Consider the following 15,402-nt stretch of genomic DNA (forward strand, 5'->3'; position numbering starts at 1 on the left):
TTATTCCTACCTTTTGTTTCCTGTCTTATAACCAGTTATCAATCCACAAAAGCACCTTCCCTCTTATCCCATGACAACTTACTTTACTAAGAGCCTTTCATGAGGGACCTTGTCAAAGACTTTCTGGAAATCTAAGTATACTATATCCACTGGATCCCCCTTGTCCACATGTTTGTTGACCCTCTCAAGGAGCTCCAGCAGATTAGTAAAGCATGATTTCCCTTTACAGAAACCAGGTTGACTTTCCCCCAACAAATTATGTTCATGTATGTGTCTGACAATTTTATTCTTTACTGTAGTTTCAACTGATTTGCCTGGTACTGACATTAGACTTACTTGTCTGTAATTGCCAGGATCACCTCTAGAGCCCTTTTTATATATTGGCATTATGTTAGCTATCTTCCAGTCATGGGGTATGGAAGATGATTTAAAGGATAGGTTACAAACCACAGTTAATAGTTCCGCAATTCCCATTTGAGTTCTTTCAGATCTCTTGGGTGAGTGCCATCTGGTCCTTATTGCTATATTCTTATTATTGGAGCATGGAACTACTATCCATAGAGATTCTATGGAACAGTTTGGCTCATTTAAGATTTTTACTTCATTTGATTCTTCATTTTCTTTCATGTATAGTGCCACTCCCCCACCAGCATCACCTGTTCTGTCCTTCCGATATATTTTGTACCCCGGTATGACTGTATCCCATTGATTGTCCTCATTCCACCAAGTTTGTGATGCCTAGTGCCATATGACACGCCGATAAGCCTGCCTGCAGGCCTGCAAGCCTCAGAGAGCCAGGATGGAAGTTTCCATCCTAGCCTTACACAGCCTGGTAACCTTGTACCCTGCAAGCACAAGCACTGTGTATTCTCTATCAGATGGCCGTCATCGGCCACAACTCCCTATGCTTTCTAGCTGAGAGCCGACTATGGGATGAACAACATGACCTCAGTTCTCAGCCCCATGGGAACGTTATAAATTGGCATTGGGCCAGCTCGCACACACTGAGTAAACAGCTAAAATATAAGAGCTATGGGAGTCCCGCCCCTTGCTTAGTCTCACCAGGGACCTAGACCTCGAAGGGTGCCCTGGATCCCCCTAGCTGGAGCCACGTCCACTGCGGCCAGGTGTCAGGTGACCAGAATGAGACTCCCCACAGACTGAAGGGGTGTAAGCATTTCAAAGTGCCTGTTACTCTTTTATGCATTGCTCTGCCTATGCTTACTGGCGTATTACTTTGTAGTAGCTGTGTAACCATCTGGCAGTATTAAGCCTGTAATAGTAGTCATGTAGTGAGATTTTTATAAGCAACTATCCCTAATCGACTCTGTCTTGAAGTGAATCCACAACCCTGTTGGGCCCTGTCCCTGTGAGTTGACATGTATTATATCAATATCCTCCTTTAAAACTAGGCACTCTAGTTCACCCATTTACTATTTAGACTTCTAGCATTTGTGTATAAGCATTTTAATAATTTGTCACTATTTATCTGTCTGCCATTTCTTGATGCGTTAGACTCTTTCATTTGATTGTGTCTCATCTGATCTGATCCATACTTCCATCCTTTCCTCCTGACTAGAACATAGAGCATCTCTATTAATAGAACCTCCCCTAATAGATGTCTCTGTCTGATCCATGTGCCTCCTCCACACCCATTGGCTTTCCCCCAGCACTTAGTTTAAAAATTGCTCTACAATTTTTTTAATGTTAAGTGCCAACAGTCTGGTTCCATTTTGGTTTAGGTGGACCCCATCCTTCCTGTATAGGCTTCCCCTATCCCAAAAGTTTCCCCAGTTCCTAATAAGTCTAAATCCCTCCTCTCTACACCATTGTCTCATCCACTCATTGAGACTCTGAAGTTCTGCTTGCCTACCTGGACCTGCATGTGGAACTGGAAGCATTATAGAGGATGCTACCATAGAGGTCCTGGATTTCAATCTCTTTCCCAGCAGCCTAAATTTGTCCTACAGAACCTTTCTCCTACCCTTCCCTATGTCATTGGTACCTACATGCACCACAACCATCGGCTCCTCCCCAGCACTACACATAAGTCTATCTAGATGTCTCAAGAGATCTGCAACCTTCACACCAGGACATCACAAACCCAGATATCTATGTTTCTAATGATCGACTCCCCCATTACTAATGACTGGAGTTCCCTCCCACAGAGATGTATCCTCAGTGTGAGAGGATACCATAACATCCTCTGGAAGGAGAATCCCAACTATGGGATCATTTCCCTCTGCTCCAGTTGAATGTTCTCCTTCCCTGAGCCTTTCAACCTCCTTAACAGCACAAGGGTTGTCTGACCAGAGGTGGGACAGTTCTACAGTGTCTTGGAAAGCCTCATCTGTGTACCTCTTGGCCTCCCTGAGCTCCTCTAATTTAGCCACCTTGGCCTCCAAAACCTGTATATGGTCTCTGAGGGCCAGGACCTCCTTGCACAAAATGTACACATACGCCACTTGCCCACTTACCTACATGCTACATTGAGTGCAATAAATAGGATAGCCCCCACTCTGCTTCTGGGCTTCTGCCTGCATTCTCTCCTACAGCTGCTTAGGTTATTGGTAGGGTTTTTATTTAAAACAGGAAGTTTTGGTTTTATTTTGGTTTAAATGTGTTAAAGAACGGCAAGTATACCTTGCTTACCTTCAAAACTCCCTCTCGAAACTCCGTTAGCTGCATCTGTTCACAAAGCTACGTGGTTGCTTACAATGGGCTGTATAAAGCCCTGGCCTTCCTGATAGCCCCGCCCCCTGGCTAAGGCTTGACCAATGAACAGAGGATTCTAGATTTCAAATGCTTGTTAAGAAGCTCACAGCTTCCAACTGCCAGCCACAGCATGCAGTCTTTCAAACAAACAGCTTAGCACTTGAATTTCCAAACAAACAAACACACACAAGCTCAGCACACAGTTTCTTTCAGGCAACTAGCAAGTAATCCCCAAACACACACCCACTACAGACAACCACTTACTTCAAGGGTCCCATATTTTCTCCTCCTTCACCTGGAGAACTCCCTCTCGAAACTCCCTGTTAGCTGTCCCATTTGCAAAGTTGATAACTTCTGATAACTTTTGTATGTGTTCAAAGAACAGATATCCCTCCTTTTGCTGTATTAGTAGACATTAATATGGAGCCAGAAACTTACTAATCTTAGAGTGGCTTCTGTCCTTTCTCCACATGCTCCAGGCTCCACAGTGGGCTATTGCTCAGAAAGGCAGTGTATCAAACTGCTCTTTTAAGTATGGTCCAAAGATATGCTCCTGCTGTTTCTGCTCCCAAACCTCCTCTGGGATGGGTTTCAGCAACAGAATCACTTCTGGTCCTCACTTGGTATCTGCTGCTGCCTCCTAGCAGCCCATCCTGACTGATTAGGTTGTCATGCCCTGCCATGCTCTGTGCTCAGTGTAGTGCCCAGCACCAGCTCAAACTCCTCATAAAACAGGCATGATGTTAGAGAAGCAGTGCTGGTCCCTGATTTTCTTCTACTCAGTTCTGAGCTGCTCAGTCTGCTCCCTGCACAGGATACGAGTCCAGAGAATTTGCATTGCTGCCAGCTTCTTTGCTATTTACTGATATGCATGATCATTCCTGGTACTCCTACTAAAGTCCACTGGTTTGCTGGCTTCACACCAGAGAGTTATAAAAATCTGGTTGTGCTCCTGTAACCATGAAACAGTGGACTTTGCAAAAAGCTTGTGCTATTTAGTCTTCATTGCAAACACAGAAGACTCTCTATCAGTGTGTTTGCAGCTTGGTAGTCAGGAGACAATGGAAGAGTTAAATACTGACTCACCCAGATGCTGCAGTACACATTAGGGGATTGCTTCAGTTTTCACTGGAGTTGACTGAAGAGTATTTAGCTAGAGAGAGGAAGTTGCCCCATGAGACTGTGGTTATTTTTGTTTGATTCCTAGGATCCAAACCATGAAGGGCTGCATCGCTATACTGGAAAACAATAGGTGTCAAACCCTGGCTTGACTTTGACTCAGCTCTCCACCTCTACAGAGTCTAAGGACCCTATTTTCAAGATAAAACAATAAGAAGGAGGCGATGCCAACCCTTATAACCTTTAGCCCAGGATTAGAGAATTCAATCGGGTATGTGGGCTATCTCAGTTTTAATCTCCACTTTGTCTAATGTGAAGCAGGAACTTGAATTTAGCTCTTCTACCTCCCAAGATGGTGTGCTCTTAATTTCTCCTGGTGGCTGTGCCACTTTGTACAAAATAAATATTCATAGCAGGAGACTGACTATATAACCTAATGGTTGAGAAACCCAGGTTCCAGTGAATTTTTACATATTTATGCACAGAAGAAGAGCTATGGAAATCCCCACTCTGGATTAGACCAGAGGTTAAGTCACTCTTGGGAAGTTGGAAGATCCAAGTCTCTGAACCAGATTAGGGAGGATTTGAACCCAGGTTTTCTGCATGCTAGTTGTATGCATGAATCACTGAAATGAATACTAGCTTTTGTGTGAGTTTAAATGTGTGTTGAGCATTTCTTCCAGTTTACACACAAAGGAAGCTAGGTATAGTAGTTGGTGAGGAAACACCTAGTATGTGAATCTGCTTGAGCTCAGGTGTAAGTTAGGGGCTGAGGGGCTGGCTAATGTCAGTATTTAGCTAGTGGTGCACATGCCTAGCCACCAAAATGCAGAAACCTCTGAGACTTTAATGATAGGCACCTACAGTAGTAGACAGCAGCTGAGAAAGCATTTAGTGAATGCTAAGGGCACCTAAATATTGGATTTAGGTGCTTAATATGGCATTTAGGCCCGCTTGCAAATCATACTCATTATCTGTTGGCATTTTAAATACAGTGTCATCTCACAAGACTCAAAGCACATTCAGATGACATGATGAGTAACAAACCAGTAGCCATTATTGCCTAGATTAGCTGAGCAATAAGGGGAAAACTTGTCACAATCATAGTGTAACCACAGCTAATAGTCAATGGCAGAATTCTCATTGATGCAAGAATAGTATATTATCTGGGCTATCAGCAGACTATCACACAAACTGATCTACCATAAAGGGTATAGGTGACAGCCATTACCAATTTCAAGTAGACATATAATTCAAACTGATATTTATCTGGACAGCATACTGCTTCTGGTTTGGTATCAGAGTGCCAGTTAACACAAACACACAATACAGGAAATTCAAACAAACAGAACTTTATCGTACCCTGTCTCAGATCACACTTCTGCACCTCCAGCTGGTTCACTTACTGGTGTGTGCCTCTCTTGGATCTCTGAAAAGCACTGAACACTGTACTACTGGCTAAGAGAACGAGAAAAAGTCCAGGGGCAACCTGAACTGCATTTCAGCTTGAACCAGGAGTAATAATCCAAATGTTACTTTTGTATATAAACAATAGTAATACATAGATTTGATACATTTATATGGCATTCCACTTTTCTAAACTTCATAACTGCTTCTATATATAAGGTTATCCTCCTAATAGTAGCTCAAACTGGGAAGAGGAGAATGTATGAGATGGAAAGTTTTGCTGATTTATTTTAAAGAAAATTAAGCATTTAATTTTTTTTGCAGTAATGTGCTGGTGCAAGTTAATGTCTAAGTGGTTTCCAAGATAGAACCAGAAATAACAGCTGAGTAAAATGAAGTTACTATTTGATAAGTCACGCAGTCTTGTGATATTTCACTGGTTAACGCAGAAGTCAACCTCTATCATCAGTTAGCATTTTGATACTGACTGTGTTGCTCTAAATATATAAAAATAAATGCTGTAGGAAAATTCTGATTCAATTAAACAAATTTTGCCATTTCTGGCTTAAAATCAGGTTTTCTAAGAATGTGCTGATGTGAAAGATTCAGAGCTTGTTTTTTACATAGGAAAAACTGGGGGCTACAGCTTGTTCATCACAGACTTAGCAAGCAGTGGTGTAATTTTCATACAGGTTGGACCTCCCTGGTCTGGCACCCTCAGGATCTGAGTGGTCCCAAACTACAGAGTTTGCCAGACCAGCGGAGGTCAAGGTTCTTCTCTGGGCTATGGGCATCCCCCAGAACCTGAGCTTCCTTCCCTGCTGCTGATCCCATGCTGGGGTCTCCCAGGGACGTCAGCCTCGGGCTGGGATTCCCCGCAGCTGCTGCTGGCCCCTCTCCGCCTGAGTTCCCAGCTGGGTTGGGGCTTCCTGCTGGCTTTGCTGCCACTGTGGTTCTGGCCTGGGGTTGGGAATTCCCTCTGGTTGCCACTGGCCTTGCTCCCACAGGGAATCCCCGCTGGCTGCAGCTGGCCCTGCCGCCACCTGGATTCCTAGCTAGGGATTGCCTACACCCACTTCCAGTTCAGCTGCCACCTCAGTTCCTGGCCAGGACTGGGGATTCCTCCAAGCCGGCCCCGCTGCCACAAGGGTTTCTGGCTGGGGCTGGGGATTCCTCTCAGCCACAGCAGGGGCTCCCCCAGCCTGTGACTCCACAGGGCTGGACTCCCCCACCCACCACAGGACCATCACCTGCCAGCCTAGCTGGAGCTCCCCAGCACTCCCGGGACTACCAGCTGGCTCATGCTCCTTGCCTCTGGGGCTTTCTTGTCTAGTAAGATCTGTGGTCCTTCCTTCTGGACCACAGATGTTGCCAGACCAGAGGGTACAGAATTTGGGAGGTTCAACCTGTACAAGTACTGTCATGTTACAGTTCAAAGGGATTTTGTTCTGATAAAATTCAAACTCTCTATTAAAATATTTAGTATACTATTCTATATATCCTGTTCCTGCCATAGATCCCTTCTTGCCATTCCAAGTTCCTCAATCCCTCTACAAAATTGTTTTTTATCAGTACAAAGATTGAGTCATAAACATCTTCTCTTGAGACATTAATTAATGGCCTATAAGCAAGAAAATTGAGAAGGTGGTAATGGAGTTATCAATGTTTGCATCTTGTGGTATTCCATTCAGTCATACTACTGAAATTTAGAAGCAGCACAGTTTTAAATCAATTGTTACAGTGTTCACTTGTTCTGGAATCTGTGGACCGCTTCTAAGCTATGCATCTATTACCATAATGAAGTTCCTTTTACTTTTAAAATTAGGTTGAACTTACTGAAGCAAGAGGTGCAGATAGGTACATATTGATGACCACCAACTGACAATAATGGCTTTCCAAATAATCTTTTCACGTGAGACTCTAGAAATGGTTTGCCTTGCCTTTCCTACCCTGGACTTGTACATAGCCCTGCACAATGATCTCCTTTCAGATATCAAAACACTATGTATGACATACAGCTCTATTTTTTTCTGCAGTACAGCATAAAAGACAATTGTGGTGTATTGAGAATTGTGTTGGAATTGCAAACTAGCACTTTAAGAGGTGTTTGTGTGGGGCAGGGAGGGGGAAAGGGAGGGAGTTGCACTCTTGCTTGAAGGCTAGAGGGCACCAGGCCTAGCTGATATGTTTGCAGCATAAAGCAAGGTGGGGCCTTTCTGTTTTTGGAGGGCAGTCTGCTTCCTTTCATCTTTTTTTGTTGGGGGGGGGGGGGAGTTTCTTGTGAATAATTCTTCTGAATCCTAAGTGTAGTCCCCTTACTAAAGGGGCCTCTGTTTTATTCTGAAAATACCCTGTGTGCTACAATCCAGACTACAATTCCTATGAGCCCTTGGGAAAAACAGGAAGGAAGGACTCTAGTGTGAGAGAGGACTGCACGCTCCATGTGCTTGAAGAAAGAGGCCTACCAGTCTGGGACTCTGCCTTGGAGTTTGGAACCAGAGGGGGAGCCAGGCTGCTGCCAAGGTCATTGACCCAGTGCAGGGGCTGTTGGAGTGCAGCTACTAGATACCTGTTGGAACTGGGAGTTAGCAGGCTGCTTCCTATAGGCACAGCATGAGGCAGTAAGTTTGGGCCTTGTTGGAAAAGTGCTGCCTGGGTCAGAGCTGCTGTTTAGCCTGGACCAGACCAAATCCTCACTACTGCTGCAACATCAGCGCGCCAATGCAAGCAAGTATCTGGGACTGAGTCTAGGGGGTGTACACGCTCTGGGGTGGGGTCACTGTTGTCTAGCTATATAAGCTTCAATTATTGTTATGTGTTTTGTTAATGCTGTTCATTGCTAATCTGTTAATCCCTGATTATTTAAGTTAAGTAAAGATTGTTTATTTTAAAGTGTTTCATTAGATGTATATGATTTGTAGTTGTTCTGGAATTAGATCCAGATTTATGTTGGAATGAGTATATTCCTGGAGGCTCTCAAGGCACACCAGTGTGTGTACAAGGCCAGCCAGGTGGAGGCACCGCCATTTTACAATCATTGCCAGCAAGGGACTGCAGCAAGGGGGTGGATAGGGCTTTCCCCAACTAAACCCCATCACCACTGGGGTGCTCAGGATCTCTTTTGGGTTAAAACACCAGGTGCCCAGGCACACCTGTGAATGTGACCTGCTCCCCAGTAACCCGGGGAGGAAAAAGGAGTTTACATAAGAAATGAAGTAGTTTTACATTTTGGGTTTTTATCTAACTGGTTTTATAGAGCAATAAAAAGTTTTATAAATACATTAGAAATATGAGAAAGAAGAAGGAAAGCATAGGTCCACTAATTTATGGGAAGGTGAGTGAATAACTGATGATACAACACGCTAAAGTGCTTAGTTTACTTTAGTCTTCTTTAAAAAGGTTAGCTGTAAATAGATGTTTAACACAAATAATATTAACAAGGGGGAAGAAAGACCGGCAAAATAGGGGAAGAGCAGATTAAATAATATTTAGATAAATTACATGTATTCAAGGGCCTAATGAAATTCACACTAGAGTTAAAGCAATCTCTGAACCATTAGCCATTATCTTAAAGGACTCGTGGATGCGTGATGTTCCAGATGACTAAAGAAAGGTAAACATATTACCTATATTCAAAAAGGAGGAAAGGGACGGCAGAACAGACCAGTCAGCCTAATTTTAATAGCCAGAAAGATACATTTGTCAGGGACTTTAACCCGGACGGCCTCTGTTCGTTGTCTGACCGCAAAGAGACAGGCAACACCAGCAAGATCCAATCACAAGCTCTTTATTGAATAGTGCGCACTACAATAGAGAGCGGCCCGTCTCCCAAGGGAACCAGCCCTGATTTCAGTAACAAGTAAGATTATATAGGCAGTTCCGTCGCGTCATAAAACATTTGCCCAAGCATCTCAGCCCCCCCTTAATTAATTTGAAGCTTCTAGTGTTAATGCGTATACTTCATGGCCTTAAGCAATTCATAATGCGTCAACAGCTGTCTTATCAGCCTAGAAGGCAAGTACCAAACAACAAGGAGACAGGGAGTTAAAACAAACAGAGGGCAGAGACAGTTCGTTAAGATCAGGGTGAGAACAGAAACAGGGAGTTACCTTATCAGTTCTCAAACTAGCTGTTCTCATCACAGGTGCAGCCTTTCACTTACTTTATTTTGCAACTTAAGCAAGTACGTAGGGATTGCCCCTTGCTTGAGCCATATTTCTAGTTCTGTTCTGTTCAGGAACTACCCAGAAACCTTTGTTAACCTCTTTCCTTGATCTGTCTTAACATAACTGCACTAGGCCCAATTCTCTAGGGCCTAACACTGGGGAACAAATAATTAAACAACTGGTAAGCACTTAGAAGATTACAAGGTGATAAATAGGATTCTGAGAAAATTGTGATGTTGTGGAAATTGCAAAACTAGCTTGAGACCGTGCTTTTTCCAACAGCAGAGATGCAGAAGTAAGAACTTTCTCATGCCAGTCTCATGTTTGGTGAGACTCATAGATTTTCATTCCTACTTCCTCCAAATGTTACGCTGACTAGCCAATGGGTGTGCAGTATCTCATAGGGCAGCCCTCCCCACTGGCTATGCACTTGCCCATTAGGCTCCATCCCTTACTGCATACTAATGAGCACAGAGGAAAGGGGTGGAAGTATTACAAGGAAAGTTTCTGAGGAGCTCTATATAAAGTGACTACTGCCACACTCCAGCCATCCCCTTCATGGCCACAGGGAATAGGTATTAGCAGAGGGGAAGACCTAGCATTGGCAACACACTGGGGGCACGAGGAAGCACGGATCCCACAAATGCCATGAGTGGGAGGGCAAAGGGCTAGCTATTAGCCAGTGCAGACAAAATATCTGGGTGTCTGGGGTGATTAGCAGGAAAGCCTGGTACCTGCAGCAGGGGACTGGCCCTACCACACTTACCACTAGCAGCTGTGGAAGCAGAGCAAGGTGGCCCCCTCTTGCTCTGCTCTCCTGGAGCATTGCATGGGGAAAGGGAACATGACTATCTTTGCACTCATAGCAGATGACGCAGAAGAACATAGCCCCAGCTTGCACTGCTCCCCAGCCCATGCTGCTCCATTTCTTGCCAGTGAGTGCAGGGGCAGTCATAACCTCTACCCCCAACCGACTCGTCGAAAAAGCAGGAGGAGCTGGGGCTGCATTGCTCCGTTTCCCCCACAGCTACTAGAGAGTGCAGTGGGAGGTGTTGGACTCCCACTGCCAGCACCAAAACTCTAGCCCTGCAAGTCTCTAGAGTGCATCACTTGGGGAAAGGGAAGCAATAGGTTGGAGTGGAGCAAGGGTGGGGAACAGAAAGAAGAAGGCAGAAGAGGGATGGGGAGAGGCGGGACCTGGGGTAGAGGGGGGTTGTCCTGACCCTTCCCCAGGCTGGGGGGTCATGTGGCCCCCCTCACCAGTTGTCCCTAAGTCCTGAGGACAGTAAAGAAAGGTATGGGGGGGGAGTAGCTGGGTGGAGGGCTGGAGAAGGATGGGATAGCAGGAGGGAAGGCTGAAGGGGTGGTGAGAGGCTTGGGGGATGGAACAGTGGAAGCGGGAGCTAGATGAGGAGCCTGGGGAGAAAGGTCAGGATGAAGGGGGAAGGATAGCAGTTAAGGGAAGGTCTGTGAGCTACACCAGGCATGAAACAAGTACATGTGGCTCTACACCGCCCCATTGCTGGAGAAACTGCAGCAGTTCAGGAAGGCACTCTGCAGCTAGTTTTGTGCAAGGCACAGTAATTAGTACTGTTGCTGCTCAGAACATCAGCAGATGCAGTCTCATTGGGAAGACGGGAGCATATGCTTCAAGTGGTCATGGCTCTGGCTGCTGTGATTTGAATAAAACTATCTACTAAATCCTCCCCTCCCCAACCTTCCCTGCAATCTGCTTTGATTTTTCAAACAGCAGGGAGATGGAAGTGGGCATCCACACGTCAGTCTCTAGCTGCTGGGAAAATTACAACAGTTTGAGGGGGAGCACGTTTTATGCAAAAGGAATGCAGCAGTGACTTTTCATTTCTGTGAATATCCTGTGAAAATCAGTACTTGATCCATGACAATGCTGTGAATTCTTTTGAATCTGTAATTTTGTCAGGGTCCTAGTGGTAAAGAATAGCCAACATGGATTTCAAGTACAAATCATACTAAATCTATCTAATTTCCTTCTGGTTAACCTGTGGATATGGGAGAAGTAGATATGACATAGCTTGATTTTAGTTAGACTTTTCATAGTTCATAGATTTTAAAATCAAAAAGGACCATCATAATTATCTAGCCTGATCACAGAACTTCACTCACCTACTCCCATAACAGACATGCGATTTCCTCTTAAGCAAAGTAGGGAAATAAGGTCTACATGAAATTACTGTAAATGGGGAAATAACTGGTTGAGAGAGCATATTACAAGAATTTATGTAGTTGGCTTTCAAACTGTGAGGATATATCTAGTAGGGTGTGACAGGGGTCTACCTTGAATCCATCATTTTTCAGTATTTTTAATAGTAAACTCCTAACATTTAGTGGAGCGTGTGCCTATAAAATTTGCAGATGACACTAGCCCGGGTGGGATTGCCTCTCCATTTTGGAGGACAGGATTAGAATCCAGAAAAAAGCATGATGAATGTCAATAAAGACAAGTGCAAAGTACTACACTTAAGAAGGACAAAGTCAGATGCACAAATACTAATGGGGAATAACTGGCTAGGCAGAAGTACTGCTGAAAAAGATCTGAGGGTTATAACCAAACACAAATTAAGAATCAATAATTTACTGTTGGGAAAAAGGAGTGTGTCAACCAAAGTTATTCAGAGACATAGAGGTAATTGTTCTGCTTTACTCAGCGCTGGTGAGTCCTCAGCTATGAGTACTGTGTTTAGTTTTCAGCATTACACTTTAAGAAAGATGTGGATAAATTGGAGAGGGTCCAGCAAGGAACAACAAGAGGAATAAGAAGTTCAGAAAACATGACCCGTGAGGAAAGGTTGAAATAATTAGGCATGTTTAATCTAGACAAGGGGTGGGAGGAGGAAGGACACATAATACTCTTCAAATATGTAGAATGTGTTGTAACAGGACTAGTGATCAATTGTTCTTCATGTCCACTGAGAATAGGACAAAAAGTACTCTGGTTAGTTTGCAGAATAGTAGATATAGGTTATATATTAGCAAAATCTTTCTAACTCTAGGATAATTAAGTACTGGAACAGGTTATCCATGGAGGTTACAAAATCCCTGTCACTGAAGGCTTTTAAGAATAGTTTAGACAAATACTTGTCAGGAATGGTCTAGGTATACTTAATCCTCTCTCATTGCTGGGGGATGGATTAGATGACCCCTGAGGTTTCTACTAGCCCCAAATTTTATACTCCTGTGATGCTTTAGTGTATATAAACATAGGTATTTCCCTAATATATATGTATTCTTCTAGTCATCATATATCATTGCTGTTTAACAATATGCAACTATATTCTGGTTCACTGGAGTTGTATCAGGGATGAATATACTTTGCCTGATAACATCAAGATAATTATCATGCATTAGTTAAACCCTAGTACAGCTGGTCCCTGAGTTGCGAACGGTCGACTTATGACTGTTCTCATTTACGACCGAAGCTGTCATAAATGGTGGACCCCGAGTTACGAACGCGATCCGTGTTTATGAACAGCGCGGTCACATGTAACTGTGGGGCCCAACTTACAAACAAACTGAGTTATGGACCAATTGCTTGGTCTGTAACTGGTTCGTAAGTCAGGGAGAGGCTGCAGTGGACATAAGTTCCATGTAGTTTTTACTGCAAAATAGATAAGTGAGGACAACACTATACCTCCAGCCAGTGGTTGGTGTCTTGTGTTTTACCATTATATAAATGTATAGTGCCATGTTTCTTGTTGAATTTTTACATTGGGAAAGCTAACTTACATCAGTCATCCCTCAGTGAAACACACTTATTTTAGCAGTGAAAATATACGATGCATCTACACAGCAGGGCTTAACTCAAAATAAGCTACACAAATTGAGATATATTAATTGTGTAGCTTATTTTGAAATTGAGCTTCTACACAGCACTTATTTCAAAATAGAGCACTCTTCCTCTGACTTCCCTTACTCCTCATACAATGAGGGTTACAGGAGTTGGAGCAAGAAGTCCACCAGCTTGACAGTATTTCAACATTATTTCAAAATAACTCCCTGCTGTGTGGATGTAGATTAAATTGTTTTGAAGTAATGCTAGTTATTTTATAAAATAAAATAAAAATCCAGCAGTATATACAGTTACCTTTTTAATAAACATTCTGAACTGGAGCAATTTTCACTACAAACATGTGCAGTCTGTCTTTTATTCCATGCAGCCATCCTGTCTCTCTATATCTACGCTATTCAGTATGATCCTGTGTCATTCCTTATATACATGTTGAGCAAAAAAGATAAAGGAACATAGTTCTTTATATTAGTAATGATGTGGCATTGGATCAGCAAACCTAGTTATAAACTAGTTATTTCGAAATAATGTTGCTGTCTAGACATACCCACGTGTATAAAGAAATATCCTGAATCTCTGTTTCTTATTTCTCTCTCAAGCAGACATCTTATTCCTCCACAGACATCTTGTGTGAGCCTTGGGCAACTCAATTAATCTCTGTGCCATAGTCTCCATCTTTAAAAATGGAATAATAGTACTTTCTTACATCACAGAGGTGCACAGATACCATGCAAATGGGAATCATATAAATATCTGGGAAATTATATATTAAGGTCTTGATACTATAAATTTTTATGACTGTCTTAAATTTTATTCATGAAAATTGTACTGCTGAGTGTAGTGAACTACTCCATGCCTTTTCTGTATTGTTACTGATAATTCTACCATTTCTATCTAGTAATAGACCAATATCATTGTTAGGATTCTTTTTGTTCAGAATATGCTTTAAAAATTCCTCCTTATTATCCTTTGCTATTAGATCAGATTTCACTTTGTGTTCCTGCAGATTTATGAAACTGGCCCTTTTAAACCCAGCACATGGGTATATATTTATTCTTGGAAAAATTCAATTTTTATTGTTTTAGGATTTTTATAGTTAATATTTATATTTTAGCTTTTTAAGATTATCAATTTAAATTTTCCCTGTTACATGTAATTGTGTGTTTTAAGCACTTTTTTCTACATTTATCTATTTACATTTTCAAGAGTTATGGGAACTTATGTGGATATCAGCCAATAATTGTTTAATGACAGTAGACATTGAGGTTCAAAGAGTCAAAGCTTATTGTGTGTGAAAACACACATTGTATATATTTCCATGGGATGTTGACAAAATAATTATCTAGGGCTGTCAAGTGATTAAAAAAATTAATCGCAATTAATTGCGCGATTAATTGCACTGTAAAACAATAATAAGAATACTATCTATTTAAATATTTTTGGATGTTTTCTACATCTTCTAATTGATTTCAATTACAACATACAATACAACATATATAGTGCTCACTTTATATTTATTTTTATTACAAAACATTTACACTGTAAAAATGTAAATTCACCTCACTGAAATACTGTACTGCAAATTCTATTGTGAAAGCTGAACTTTAAATTCTTCTATATAATCAATATATTTGTGTCCTATTCAAAAGAGTCCTTTTTTAGCTCAGCCGCAGCTGTGGACAGCACAGGGCTGGAGAGGAGGTAGACTCTACCATGGGCAGTAGATTTTGGGGGGTGGGGGGGCTCAGCCCCAACTTCAGGTGGCATAGGGCTCAGGGGTGGGGTAAGGATGTTAAAATGCAGTTAATTGACTAGTCGACTAATTGTCGACTAGTCAATAGGCATGTCCGCATTCCTCCTTTGAAATGTACAAGAGCCCCTGCTGAGTGGGGCAGGGGCTCTTGTACATTTCAAAGGAGGTATGCAGAACCCCACTTACAGCCCCGGGCCAGCAGGAAGTCCCGCTGACTCTGGGCTGCACGCGGTATGCCTGCTTTGAAATGCACAGGAGTCCCCAGTAGAGGCTCTTGACTTTGGAATGCACCTGGAGCTCAGGGTCAGCGGGGGACTTGCGGTCCCCCACTAACTCCGGGCTCCGTGCTATGTCTCATGCTGCTAGGAGCTTGGGGTCAGCTGGAGAGTCCCCAGATGATCCTGGGTTCCAGGGAAATT

This window comes from Pelodiscus sinensis, chromosome 1 (assembly GCF_052426305.1).
Source record: "Pelodiscus sinensis isolate ZL-2025 chromosome 1, ASM5242630v1, whole genome shotgun sequence".
NCBI classification, from domain to species: Eukaryota; Metazoa; Chordata; order Testudines; family Trionychidae; genus Pelodiscus; species Pelodiscus sinensis.